This window comes from Zonotrichia leucophrys, chromosome 1 (genome assembly GCF_028769735.1).
Source record: "Zonotrichia leucophrys gambelii isolate GWCS_2022_RI chromosome 1, RI_Zleu_2.0, whole genome shotgun sequence".
Taxonomy (NCBI): Eukaryota; Metazoa; Chordata; class Aves; order Passeriformes; family Passerellidae; genus Zonotrichia; species Zonotrichia leucophrys.
The window spans coordinates 26,189,622-26,204,556 of NC_088169.1; the positions used below are offsets into that span (position 1 = coordinate 26,189,622).

General features: G+C 41.8%; 1 long non-coding RNA gene across 1 annotated transcript; it reads right to left on the reverse strand.

Annotated features, from left to right (window-relative positions):
- Nucleotides 1-4,379: 4,379 nt before the first annotated feature.
- On the reverse strand, nt 4,380-11,096 carry LOC135446869 (uncharacterized). Its single transcript, XR_010439921.1, has 3 exons — nt 11,003-11,096; nt 6,729-6,838; nt 4,380-4,690 (listed from the first exon to the last, which is right to left on the reverse strand). It is a non-coding gene; the product is annotated as an uncharacterized LOC135446869 (long non-coding RNA).
- Nucleotides 11,097-14,935: the final 3,839 nt, after the last annotated feature.

Sequence of the window (14,935 nt, forward strand, 5' to 3'; positions counted from 1 at the left end):
TCTGCTCAGTTTTAAGGTTAAAGCCATAGGACTGCTCTGTATTGGTCACATGAGAAAGGCCCATACAATGTGGTGTTTCCAGAAAAACCACTGAGTTAAGAACTCACATTTAAGAAATAGGAGCACTGAAAAAGTAGGCTCTGACATCTGTTGTTAAATCTTAAAAATATTTGTGATCTAAGAAGTATTTACCGGTGATTGTTAATTTATGGCAACCATGGAAGGAGCTCAGTGATAGTCATTATCCTTATTCAACAAACAGCAGTTCTTTGCTGCCTGCATATTTGGGAGTTGGAAATGGGACTAAAAGCAGCTTATGAACAATGTCACAACTCAATAGCCTATATAAAATCATGGGAGAGCCTGCAGTGGGCACAACCCTTAACACATGCTGGGTGTCTGTCTGACACACTTGTTCCAACCACCATCTCCATTTGAACAAAGCATGCAATCATATTCCTAAGTCCATACTTGTGCTTAGAGCCCGATCTGTGCTTGAAGGACTTTTTGGAGCTGCAAATTAACATGCCTGTGCTGTGACTCCCTCTGGGAGATACAGTTTAGAGCAGGGGAAAGGGCTCTTTGGCAACTCAGTTTGATCAGCTCAGAAGACCACAAAACATATAAGGCCAAAGAGCTTTTCTGCCAGCAGCAGAGGCCAGGAAATCAGCACCTCTTGCATGGAAGCTTGAAGCTGTGTAAGATGTCCCCTCTTGCTGCCACGCTGAGTGACAGCAGTACTGTGTGGAGGTGCTGATCCCTGACTGTGGTGGGAGGTTACTGCTCCAGCAGCTCTGGCTGTGCGAGCAGTTCTATAAAGCACTTTGGCAGGGAGCAGCCAGGTCAATGCCAGCTGCCCAGCTCATCCAGGCTAACCCAGGCAGCTTTGCCCACGCAACAGCAACAATGGTGACCTCAGGAACAAGTTGGTGACACCCTCCTCTGACACAGCTCTTGCCACAGGAATTAATGACTTTTAACCTGATAATCTTTTCACTGTCTGAAGTGAGTCACAGATGTGAACATCTCTTCCTACTAGGAGCCCAGGCCTTCCCTGACCTGGAAAAGCATTTATATGAGTATAAACCAAGACAGAAGGAAGGGCAGGTAGAGGCTCCCTCTGAGCAGGAGAAATGGTGCAACTGACAGAGCTGAATCTAACGGGATTCAAAATGTCCCTAAAGGCCTTCCTGACCTACAGCCCTACAGGTGCTGTCTCAAACTGGTCTCAAAACAGGATCTCATATCCCATATTTGTGACAACTCTCCACAACAAAACAACCTGAGTTTAAAACTAACCATGCTGGAAACAGATGTTCTTTTGAGGTTAGCATGATGGACTCTGAGTTTCTGCCTCTCAGGTAGATTTTTATTTTTTGAGAGGTAGGAGAGGTACCTTTTTGAGAGGTAGGAGTACTACACCACATGTGTGTGATGCAAGACTGTGTGTCAAAGAAAGGCATAAAAAATTATTTCAGCAAAAGGTTCTGACTGGAATAACAACGGAGAAGCCAAGGGCCTCGTGGTTCTATAACAAGTTCATTCAGAAAATCACAAGGCAATGTGACAGCTGGAGCGAGGAAAGATTTGTGGCAATATTTTTTTAAGAATTGCATGATGAAAAAATAATAATAAACATTAACAACGTTTTTGGTTGGTTTTTTTTTTTCTTTTTTCTTTCCCATGACATAAACAATGGTACTCTGGTCATAAGCCAAAACCTGACAAAGGTCCAAGGTTGAAAAGGGTTTCTTTGAGCCTGTCTTCCTGCTATAATTATTATAGGTTCAGAGGAACCAGATCTGGAGTGTTGTAAAACTCAACACAATGAACTTGACAGACAGCCAGATTTCTGTTTTCAGCCAGTTTAGGGTTACTATAATCTCATTATTATGCTTGAAAGACGACAAGTAATAGAATCTCAGGTAGCTGTTCTGTCTTTACTCAGCCGCATCTTCTCTTTTATGCCAATTTCCCTTGATTACCTGAACTAGTGAGGCTCGGTTTTCAACCACTTATCTTCCAGCAATAATCATCTGATCAGCCTTACAAGGTTCTCACTGCACTCAACGGTTTTAATGGGTCAAGCGTTAAATTAACCCTTTAACCATACCCCAGGAGAATACAAAACTTATTAAAAAACAATTTACTATTCAGTCATTGCTAACTTTACAGAGGAGGAGTTCTTTAAAGGAGTTCTTTAAGTTCTTTAAAGATTTGCTTGTTGTTCCATCCACTCATACCTTGTTTTGCTGTACCTTTACCCTTACTAACACATGAAATTTTATAAACCTTCTTAAGGAAACATTTTTCTGGGTTCTTACTTCCAAAGAAACACAAAATGAAGCCACACAAAAGCTGTGTGTATCTTATGTTCTATTTCAAGGCAACTTCTCACAAAGGTTCAATTAATTTTTCCATGTATAGAAAAATGTCTGCAAAAACATGATTCATGTTTTTGCATGAGTCAATGTTGCATCTTGGGCAGAACTGTAAGGGTGGTGGAACTTTTATGGACCTATCTGTATGAAAGGAAAGGTTTGTAGCTCTGGAATGGAGGAGTATTTGTACCGGCTACAGCAGGGAAACAGCGAAGCAGGAGGTCATTTACTCATGGAGATCTGTGTTGGTGTGTGGGCAGACACCAGCTGTGATGCCACTCCCAGCTTCCCCAGAAAACTCTGGAGTCCCCTGCAGGAGAAGGCTGGAGCCCAGAAATTTTCTCTGGCTTTACACTTCCCAAGGAGGGTGCACAGCCAAGAGAAACACGTCTTCTGCCTTAACGCACCCCAAAGTTGGGGAAACCGAGGGGTGTGTGAGAGGATGTGGCTCTGAAGAAGCAGCCTTGCCAAAGCTGCTGCTCAGAGAAGGTTCTGCAGGTCAGGGAATAACACCATCAGGAGGGGCTTCAACAAGAGGCAAAGGACATCAGTGGCTTTACTAGACTCTGGTTCTCTTGGAGAACCTGGGATCCCTGCAGGTAAGAACAGCTTTAGCAGAGCAGGCTATCCATTCCGCAGCAGGGCAAACTCTCCCTTTCAGCAAAGATCCAACAGCAAAAAGGAGATAAGAATAGAAATATTTCATGCAAACCGAGGTGAGAAAGAGCCTCAGTTTACTAGCTGCTATGAATTAAGGATATGATACATCCCAGTGCTACAATACATGGTAGAAACGCCCAGGGTGTAGATCTATCTTTGCTATCTTCAACCAATTCTTACTCACACAAAATTCTCACTGCTGCTCACAGGGGTATTGCCAGGAAATTACTTGAATGAAAGACAGAATTTTTTACAGAGACTTCTCATACAACACTTTCATCACCTTTAGTTTGTACAATCCCATCTGATCTTTGATGACAATTGGAACTGTTTAAGGGGCTTTACTAGCTCAGGTTAGTAGTCAGCAAACGAATATTATGACTATAAAATCTGCTGTGCATGTTAGTTATTACGTGTCTGTATAAAAATAATGTGATGATTTCAGTCTGTTTATAATATATAGGTCTTTTACAGTGGATGAATGGAAAGAAAGAGGACACAGTGCCTAAACATCAGATGATGTGATGATTGTGGGTACATGGGCTTTCAAGAGAAGTCTAAAAGGAACCCCCAGGCCCTTACACAGAAGAGGGATGGGCCAGAGATGAGGGCATTGAGCACATCCATCCTAATGGGCAGGGCACTGCCAAGAGTCAGCCAAGAGAAACACCAGAAAGAGAAACACCTCTTGGGGCTCAACCCTCTGCAGAACTTCAGGATCTTACTGTGGTCTGCAGCAAAGGTGACTTGTCTTCAAACAAGTGTGTGTTCTTCTCCTATGGTGTGGCATGTTTCTTATGAAAGGGTTATTCTATTCTACTCTTCACTGCTTCTTTTTAAAACACATATATTAGAAAAAACATAGTGGTGACTTTTCCACATCATTCCTACTGGGCAGCATCTTCTCAAAGGAGAGCAAGTGTCAGAGTTCAGTGACTCTTTTAGCCTGCAAGTGATTAGTCTCAAATCTCCTCTATACAAATTTTTGAATGACTAGTCCACAAACAAATATTCTTCAAGCAGAAAAGTTCTGTCAAGAGATAATTACTAAAAGAACATGTATGTCTGGTACTTTACTTGTGAGTGATGTTTGGGAGTTGCATCTTCAGTCACTTTCTGTGCAATCTCTACTGAGAAGTGCCTGAGACCAACTGATACTATATTTATATATTGAAGATGGGATTTCTCTGGAGAAAAATAACAATAGAAATATAAAATTAGGTTTTTTAAAGAAAATAGAAGACACAACTGCAAATTGCAACAAATGAAACAAAAAAGACAAGGCAAGATTCACTTTCCAAACACAGGCACACAATGCCACTTGAAGGCATTTTCCCTAGTCCTTGATCAACTCTTTAGATGCCAGTGTCAGATATTGGCAGACATGTTAGAAAGCCTCTGAGCTACCTATGGAGGAGCAGATGGAGGCAACCAAATAGGTACCATGCACGTTTAAAACAACTCTAACATTTCTGTATGGACAACTGAGTCCCACACCTTGATTGTCTTGCCTTTGTTACCAGAAATGTATTTTTGAAAAATATTATATTAGTAGCTTTTTGTTTTCCCATCGGTTTCCATTTGAGAAAAAAAACAGACTGTTTCCTCTTCATCATCCTCTACATTCAGTTGTATTTCTGCAGATCTTCCTACAAAAAAATGAACATGTTCCTGTAAGACAAGCAGGAAGTAGATGTTTTTGTGGAGTCCACATCTCTATATGAAAAAAGGGAAAAGTAACTAGTTCTAAAGACAAATAGAATCTGTTTAAATTTGAAAGGAAAACCAGATAATTTCTATTTTGAAAATGGACATATGAATTATTAATAAAGGCAAATGGCAGATTTGGGACAAAAGAAAGAAAAAGAGGCAAATGCTGCAGCTCACAGACCTTTATCAATGGATGCTTAGCCCTGGGGAAGATGGAGTGAGACCAGCCCTGATGAGAAGTGCTTGTGGAAGAAAAGCTCAATGTGACTTGGCAGTGCATGCTCATAACTCAAAACCCAACTGCATCCTGGGCAGTGTTAAAGAGGTGGGGCCAGTAAGGAAAGAGAGGGGATTCTGCCCCTCTGCTCTTCTCCAGCGAGACCACACCTGGAGGGATGCATTCAGCTCTGAAGCCCCCCACACAAGATCTTGACCTGTTGGAATGAGTCCAGACAAGGCCACTAAGATGATGAAAGACCGGCTAAGAGACTTGGGAGTGTTCAGCCTGGAGAAAAGAAGGCCCCAGGGGGATGTTGGAGGAACCTCCAACCAGTAAAACCCTAAATAGAGCTTACAAGAAGGCCATAGAGAGACTTTTTACAAGAGCATGTGGTGATAGGATGAGGGGAAATGGCTTTAAACTGAAGAAGGGTAGGTTTAGATAAGGTGTGTGAAGAAAGTTTTCACTATGAGGATGGTGAGACCCAGGAGGTCCAGAGTAGCTGTGAATCCCCCATCCCTTGATGTGTTCAACGCCAGGCTGGATGAGGCTCCAGGCAACCTGGTCTAGTGGAATATTCCATGTCCACAGCAGGCAGGTTGGAACTAGACAACATTTAAGGTCCCTTACAACCCAAACCATTCCATGAATCTGTGTTTCTGAATAGCCACAGTTCAATATAATGAGGTGAGACAAACCTTATATGTGACTTCTCCTCAATGGGCTAATGCTTTCCAAGCTTTCTGGAATATTCTTGGGAGCATCTTATTTTATCCAATGCGTATGCCCTGCATTCATTTGACCCAAAGACTCCCTTGGTAGACAATGGGAAAAGACACATCTAGGGACTACTTTCTCTAAACAATTTTAAACACATATTTTGAAGATGTACTTTTGAGATAACCTGTGCACATGGAGATTGTGGAAAAAGGAGAATATCACAAAATATTTGTAGGTTCTTGGTCATGTTAAAATGCATAATTAGCAACATGTCAACTCCCTTCAAATCACCCTTTCAGTCATAGAATCAAAGAACAGTTTTGGTTGGAAGGAACATCTACAGTCCAATCCCCTGCAATGAGCAGGAACATCTTCATGTTGATCAGATTGGTCAGAGACCCATCCAACCTGATCTGGGGTATTTCCAGGGATAGGGGATCCACTATCCCTCTGGACAACCTCTGCCTGTGTTTTCCATCCTCAGTGTCAGAGTCTGTTTTTCATTAAAATTTCCAAGTAGACCTAATGCTCTCTTGGAAAACCATTAAGTCCATTCAGTTCCCCAAAAGGCATGAAGTGCCTGAAACTTGTCAAATACGAGATTCTTCTTCTAAGAATACCACAATATAGCTCTGCATCAACTTGGGGTTAAAGGCCAGCATCTTATTTCCTTTAGCTCAAACAAAGTTCTTGGTAATTTAAAGGAAATGGCCTGTAGTTAAAGGATAAAAAAAATGGCAATAAACAGTGCCCAAAAACTACACTAACAAGTACTACTGAAGAAGCAGTGATTTTCTAGTATACAGAGTGACTACATTATAATACCTAACATGGAATCAGTGCAAAATCTTAGCAATTTTAAAGTGTTATCAAAATAAAAATACATTACAGTAGACAGTCTGCAACTCAGGCATTGTATTTCTGCTTTTTAAAACTAATTGTCTGCCTAATGCATGCATGAAACTTTATCAAACTGAAAAGGTCTTCTGTAAGTCAACAGTATTTCTAGTGTTTTCAAATGGGGTACAACCACTTACCTACATAAATATATTGTAGTTCATCTTGAAAAGCAAAAATGTATTAAAGGAAGTTTTTTTTCCAGTTTTATTAAATCCTTCAATTGTTGAAGCTTTTAGGGATGAATAATCTGAAAATAAACAAAACACAGACAATTTTTATGAGTGAGGCTGATGACAAACTCCATTCTAATTACTGGGCTCCCAGAAAGTTCAAGTCTTCAAAAACTGGCATGGATTTTTGAGTGAGAAGACAGATTTTAATCTATTGTGTGCTGTATTTGGAAGCTGAACATAGAGATATTGTATAAACAGGCAAAACCAAGGAGTGAAACCTGGCCCTAATAAAGTTAGAGCATTATTCCCAAAGCATAACTTCTCATATCAAATATAAACTCTCTAAAGGTTGGCTTTCCCGACTAAACTACTTGACTAAGATGTTTTATAACAAAAGTGAAGAGCAGCTCAAGTCTTCCCTAGATTGGTGTCTAAACAAGATAGCTCTACACAACCTTCCCATGTTCTCCCAGACACAAATACCCAGTGACTCTGCCCACAGAGAGGTGGCAGTGGAGAAAATAGATGGAGTCTATTTGGAATCTTTTGCTTAGATTTTAAATACACTGTTCCTTAGTGAAACTCTACTAGGCAGTGAAATCAGGAGATTAATCATTGTTGCGGGACATAGGGATGTCTGCTCCTCTCTTGCTTCTCCTGCTGACCTCCTGTGTGGCCTTGGGCAAACTGCTCCACCATCTGTTTCTCCACCCTCCTTTGTGCAGGGCATGGCTACAGGCCATTTTGCAGTCAGATGGGAACCAGCTGTCTCCATGCCCTGACCCAAAACGGCATGACCAAGATGATGTGGTGCCAAGTCTGAGGTAACATACCTAGGACCTTGGGAACACTCTCCAGCTCCAGCTTTGTGCTCTGTTAGACACAGTAAAACACTTTCTGCTCAGCTCGTGGCACCAGCAGTGCACAAGGTAGACATATCCATAGACTGAGAGCACCTGCTGGCTTGTGTCCTTTCTTCTGTGAGTGCAGAACAGGCAGCACAGAGGGAGCTGTAAACTCTGCCCTAGAGATTCACAGCCCTGACTGCATGTGTATCTGCTGGTCTGGCCAGCCAGCCAGTTCATGCACCCACGGGGTGAAGAGGTGGGATGGCGGCACTTCTAATTAATGCCTCACTTCCACAGAGAGCCAAAGAAGATTTTAAGTAATTATAGAGATAAAATTTAAAGTAATAACATGAATGGAACTGTCATGTGTTTGTATACCTGTGTCTGTGTCTCTGCATTTACACAATGTATTTAACCCCATTTCCTGAAGTATTAAAACAGGAAATTTCCTTGCCCCATCTTTCCCTTTACCAGTGCTTTCACATAGAGATTTTGGTTCATTCAAGGAACACAAACCTTTCATCTTTGAAATTAGTGAGTTACTTACTTATTACCCAGAATGAAAAGGTCACAGGGGTACTGAAGTCTGAAGCACTACTAGGAATAGATATTTAGTGTACAAGAATTCTGTGCTTCTCAGCTATTTATTCAACTAGCTAGAAATGTTCTTAGAAATAAAGGACAAGTTTAACCTAAAATCATAGAAGAGTAGCCAACCATTTTACTGCAATGACTGCACTCTCACGCCACAGTCCAGGCTTGCAGTCTTTCAACACGTTTTCAAACATTTAGAAGGGTGTGAATTCTGCTGGGGAAGATTCACAGGCTTTGCACGAACTAGTCCTTAAATCTTAACAGAACTTCCTATGGGGTAGATGATCTACACCTCTTTCTGGCAGAGCATCATGCATTGCAGTATTGCATCACCAAGCAGATGCCCTCAGGTGTGATCTCCCAGCAGCAAGTTTCTCTTTGGGGCTTGAGGGAGATTTTAGGTAGGAAAGCTGGTCCAGCCCTCTGAGCAGAGAAAGAGCTCACTGGTTTCCTTTATCAGCCTGCCCTGATTCTGGTGGTTCACACAGTTGGAACATGGTTGATAAGAGCCAAAGTGAGTTCCTCTTGTGTGTGGTAGGTCAGAATGGTTGTTGGTGTGGCAGGCTTAGAACTGAGATGAGAGCTTGTGAAGAAAAGGACAGGAATTTTTCATCTTGAAATACAGGGTGAAATTTTGGAAATCCATCCCTTGGGTCTGCAAAAAGACCTGTTAAGTTCTGGCTCAACCCTGCTGTTATGAATATTCATAATATCCAAAACCATGCTTGTTTAATAACTGGGCTTGAATCTAGGGCCTGTAAAAGCAAGTACATGCCACAGCTTGAACTGAGGCTCCATGCTGGCAGATGTAACAAGTGCATATAATTTATGTTGCTGTCATTGGTATAAATGCCAAACTCTGTGCTCATTCTTTCCCTTGAAAATATCTGCAGAGGAAGTATTGAAAGCAAGGAATGAATCACTCTTTCCCACACTACCATTCCCATTGCATTTGTCCAAGATAATCCAAAAAATATGTGGAGTTTGGTTTCTTTTCCTTTCAAAGCCTCAGCCCTCACTTTCTCCCTGCACAACAGACAGGTTATATCTATATCCCACCTCTGGGATCCAGGAATGTGTGCTGGACAAACCTTCAGTATTGGCAGCCAGGAGACCTTGATAGAAGGTTCTCCCTTTGGAGAGTGAGATGTTTTCCTCTGGTATGGTGGAGAGCATCAGAGGGTACGTACGCAAATCTATCACAACCACAGAATACCTGAGGCTTTGAGCTGTGACCTTGGCAGTGCTAGGCCATTTCCAGGGAATTCCCACCACATGTGCCATCATCTCCCCATGACACAAACAGCTGAGTCCATCCTAGCTGCACATGCACCCAGTACATGTCCATCCCAGAGGGTTTCTCTGCAGAACAGGGGAGCAGTGTCTCCACCAACCTGAGAACCTTAGATGCAGGAACTGGAGAAAAATGAGGAACAGCAGAGCATCAGACCTGCTCTCAGGTATCACATGTCTCTGCATATCATCCCATGAGCTCTGCCAGCCACATCAGTCAGGCAAGAGTTGACTATATGGCACAGATGGAAGAGAGACACTGCAAGGCAAGTAAGGGAGGAAGAGAGGCTGTACCTCTGTCTGCCCTGAGGTCTGGAGGAGTGGGAGAGCACAGAAACCCAGCCACAAAAGGCAGCAGGGGCTCAGCAGCATGAACCCAGTGATATGATGACATAGCCATCACCACAAACTACAAGATTAAAGCAAACTGCATCAACATAAGGAGCCTGGGCACGATCAGACATTCCTCTGGCATGAGGTCCAGGCAGAGAACACTTTGCAGAGATTAGGTTGAGTGGTAAGGGAAGCACTCCCCTTGCCTAGTCCCCTGCACCACTTCTAGAGAGGGAGATTTGTTCCAGGAACACCTCAATGATCCTGGATAGTAAACAGGGCTACGACAAGATCTACCCCATTTTGGAGCAGATCCTCCTTTCTTTCCAAGGGGCTGCAAAGGATTTGCAACAGGAAAAAGCCAAGGGGACAGTCTCCTCTGATCAAAATAGCCTTCTGGTCATCTCTGACCTGCCCATCAACCGGGCACTGCACCTTTGCTCTCATCCAGCTGACCAGAGAGTGGTTTGCTTTTACGTGTGGAGTAAAGGACATAAAGATGGAGTGCTCTGCAGGACTTCACACAAGCACTGTGGTGACACCTGAGGCTATTAAAAAGTTGAGGAGCTAAATCATTCATCTTGTTAACTTTCCCACCACAGGCAAGATTTGACTTCCTTTGCAGCTGGTCTTGCAAATTCTAGTTGGTAGGAAATGAAAGACATGAGCAAAGTCTGCTAAGCTAAATGGTTTTGTCATTGTTCCCCTTCCTTAAACTCAAGTTGCTGTGGTGACATAAATAGTGGCCCTCACTTGGATAGGCCACGACTAAAAGAAACCTAAAGTCTTGTAAGAGTCAGACTTACAAGTTGTAACCATTCAGCATAAAATCCATGTGTGCCACTTTGGTAGAGGTGCTCTCACTTTCCCTGTCAGGAAAATAAAGGCTTTGCCAAGTTTCCTCCATTTCCTATCAAAACTTTGTTCTGGTAAAAATGTGGTTTGCCATTCATACAGGCTTATTCTTGCAAAATTTGCTTTTCAGAAATCAAATTTCATACAAAAACCCCCACAATCCCAAAACCAAAAAACCACCACCAGCACCAAAAGAGAATATTACTGAGTTTTCCAACAGAGATGTGGGATTTTACATCTTTCAGAGCAACATCTCCACACAGCATAAATTTGTTTGGAAAATAAACACTTTTTTTTTTTGAAATAGTTAATTACCTTGGTAGAGGAAACAAATGAAATAAAAGATTTATGGATCCCTCTTTCTCATGGGGAAGGAGAAAGTGATCTGTTTGCAGGAGTTATATTTTCAGGCACTTTGCTGAGACACCCCAACCCCCCTCGGTTGCTGACTGTAAAATAAGAAAACTATTACCCAGCTGGGGTAACAATAGGCTCCCACAGTGCTTTTCTGCTCAGCCCGCAGCTGCCAGTGAAAGTGGAAACTACAGCAGCAGGATAACATTCTTTTCTTACAGCCTGTTTCTATGGGCAAGGAGCCCTCCCACTGCTTCAATGTATTTTCTATGCAAAACTGTAGAAGAAGTGACATTTTAAAAGTTTTGACCTTTGTTTTTTTTTTTTCCCCTCCCCCCCATTTTTTTTTTTTTTTTTTTGCATGAACCAAGCATAAATTTTTTAAGCCATCTGACAGGGTATGTGTTAGGAACAGCAATAGCCATTACTATAATAACAAAATGTTTCAAAATTTGAAAATTCTATATTGTGTGCAGCATACTGGTAACCTTTCTGGAGAAAAAAAATTGTGATAAGAGATGCAGAACACTTCTGTTTATTGTCATAGGCAAACAGATGATTGTGGCAGATCACACACACCTTTGTAAAATAGTGTCATTGAATGCCATCTTTTCTTTTACTAATTTAATGTTTTAAGGCTAAAATTTCAAAGCCTTTTGAAGGCAAATATTTTTCCCCATCCCTCTTCAAGGAAAAAGAAATAGCCAATCTTATTAAAATTGCCTTTCTAAAAGGTGTTTAGAAGAGAAAAATAGTGGACTGAATGATGCTAGTGAATTGTTATAAATTAACTACATATACATATATCCAAATTATATGCATGGAATCTGATAAAAAAATTGTCATTGTTTCCAACTAGTTTATAAATATAACAAAAAATACCATACTGGTTAAAAAATAAAATAACACACCAAATATCAGGAAATTATAGAGGATGTTAGTGATGTAAAACATATTTTCCCAAACACAAAAATAAATTAAAACTGTTTAAGTGAGATGGGGAGGGGGAAGGGATGCCCATGTGCCATTGAAGTGAATGAAGAACAGATTCTAAAAACAAGCCTGGCAGGTTAATCCATGTGAGAGTCTTCCATTTACCATCAATTTCCTCTGCTAGCTGCCACTGCTATTACCAGCCCACCCCAATGCTCACCAGGGGCACTGGCCCTGCTGCTGGTCCATCTCTATCTCTCTCTCTGGGTCTGACCCCAAATTCTTTCATATCCAGCACTCTTGCCATCAGACCTTGAAACCAGTGGAAATTTGACCAGTGTAAATGATGTCAAACATACCTATGGGACAGCAGTGTTCTGAAATAATCAGTTTTAAAACTGTTTTAAAATTCATTAAGATTTGCAGGAGAAAGGAAGAAAATCCCACGTTTTAAACTGGTGGCTCCACTGGTGGATTGATAAAGAGCTATAAAGACTTCTTGGTAACCTGAGTCCTCCATCAGAACAAGATAAAATCATCTCTCACTCTACAACACACACACACTGTAACCAAATCCATCATTAGCAAACTACATCATTCATCATTAGGCAAGGATCTACCATAAATTACAATGGGTCCATTAAAAGATTGGGAAACCTAACAAAAAGAAAAAAAGTGCAAAAGCAAAGAAAAAAAAAATGCTCTCCCAGGAGGGTCTGTGTCAAGACAGAAAATTCTTTCAAGTCCCCTTTATCTGTGTCTGAGACACTATGAACTCCTAGGACGCCCCTTGAATTTCACATCCTATACAACCCATCTGCAGGTAAACAGGGCAAAAAAGGTCTTAATTTTAACCCAAACTGTATGGCTTTTGGTTTCCCTGGGCAGAACATGCCCAGTAGATTTTCAAACACAAAGTTGCTCTTTCTGGTGTGTGAATCAACAGCTTAAAAAAAAATAATTCAGAAACGTTTCCATGGCAAGCCTGCCACCAGGGAGCCAGGGACCAGCACTAGCTCTTGGGAAGTCACCAGGGTACCTGCACCTTTCCTGAGAGCTCCTCAAGGGCTGGGGCACACAGCTCTGGAGTAGCTCCCAGACCCTGCACCCAGGGAAAGTGGCCTCCTTGCCTTGGTGGGGGTGCTACAAAATCAAACCAATTTATCATTTCAAAAGTGTGTCTGTCGTCATCTGCTGTATTAATAGTTTATTTGCATGTTTCCAGAGTTCTTTGCTGCAGTATGTGGGTGCAGGGAGAAGAATTCTAAAGGATTTTAGGTTGATAGTGCTTCCATTATTCAGGATAATGTGCTATCCAGGGCAGGCAGCTATTTGGGATAAATAGCCTATCCCCATTTGTCCAAAATAGCCAAATGTCTGGCATGAGTCATGCCAAACAGGCAGCTGCTCGGCAGGAGTGTGGTACTGGCATACTAAAAAGCAGAAGATATTGAAGGGGGCAGAGAGAGCTAAAGGTGGCACCAGTGTATAGTGACAGGAGGTTTGTGGGGTGGGTAATACACAGCTATCACACTCCCTAAAACTCTCAGACAGCACCACCATAAATGGCAGCATTTGTGTACACAACAGTTTCCAACACACCACTCATCTCCTTAGCACTGTAAACTGACAATAAATAAGTGCCTTAGGGGCCACTGTGTCAGAGGTGCTGGCAGGCATTAACTCTGGAGCACACATATCACAACTGTGATATCACCGTCAGCATGGATGGGACAGTTTTGGGAAACAGTTCCTTTAGGAAGTGTGCTGCTCTGTGACTTTATAGCACGGGGCATTTCCTCAGCTGTCTGAGATGGACTCCTGAGAAGCAGTGGCTTTCACTAGGAGCACCACAGACAACACAGGGAGGTGCATCAGTACATTTACAGATGAGAGAAGGTATCTGTGTCTTTAGCTGTACATGTACATGCAGATTTGTGAGCACTGTGCATACCCCTGCCATGTGCAGGCACCCTTCTGTCCTTTCCAGGCTGCAAAGTCCCTTCCTCCCTCAGCATTGCCTAAGTATGGATAATTTACACAGCAGATAGTCCTGTGAAGTAGGTAATGAAATTCATTTCACAGAGAAAGAAACCAAAGCTGTGAAATCTGTGCCATACCCACCATGGCAAAGAAATCATGGGGCAAAGTCCTGAATGAAAACAGTTACTGAGAAATTCTCCTGTGACAGGAATACCCTTTGTCACAGTCACCATGATACAAGCTCAGCAGGTGTCATTTCAAATTCAGTATCTTGGCCATCTACTTGTCTTTTAAAATAAGTGAAAACAGTCCCTGGCTTGTAGTAAACTTCTTGCCAGACTTTGGAATTCTCTTGCTTACATTATCTTTAGCACATTTAAGTGCCAAAAAAAAAAAGAAACTGGGTAAATGTGTGGTTAGTCATGCTTGTAAAAATGTCAACGCTGTCAAAAATATTTGTGTGAAAATCATAAACAAAATCTGCTGCCATGAGAAGTTTTTTGGTTCTTAATTATTGGACAAAATTACTTCTTTTTCATGAAGGCTTAAAAAAGAGAGAGCTTTCAATATAATGGAAATATTGGCACAATCTTGACTCAGCTGCTTCCCTGGGGTAATAAAGTTGCTCCCAGAAAGAAGGGGATTATGATCTTCACAGAGTACCTTAAAAATCCAGCTGGTATGCCAGGCTAGCTTAGCAGGTTCCTAATAGGATGTGCAATCTTGCACCTCTAAGCATGTTTGTAAGGGTTCAGGTGCTTAAAGGCAAGAGAGGCCTGGTTTGCAGTCCTTTACTTGGCATTTTTTAGTGGATTTCTAGAACTGCAACTCTCAGATTTGCATGCTTGCTTATAGAAGGTGGATAAGCATATTTTATAAGTGGTTTCAAAAAATAAACAAAAGCAGTAGGTCACCAGACCAAATCATGTAGGTCAGTGGAGAGGAATACCTATAGCAATCGTGGGGTTTGTGCTCGCT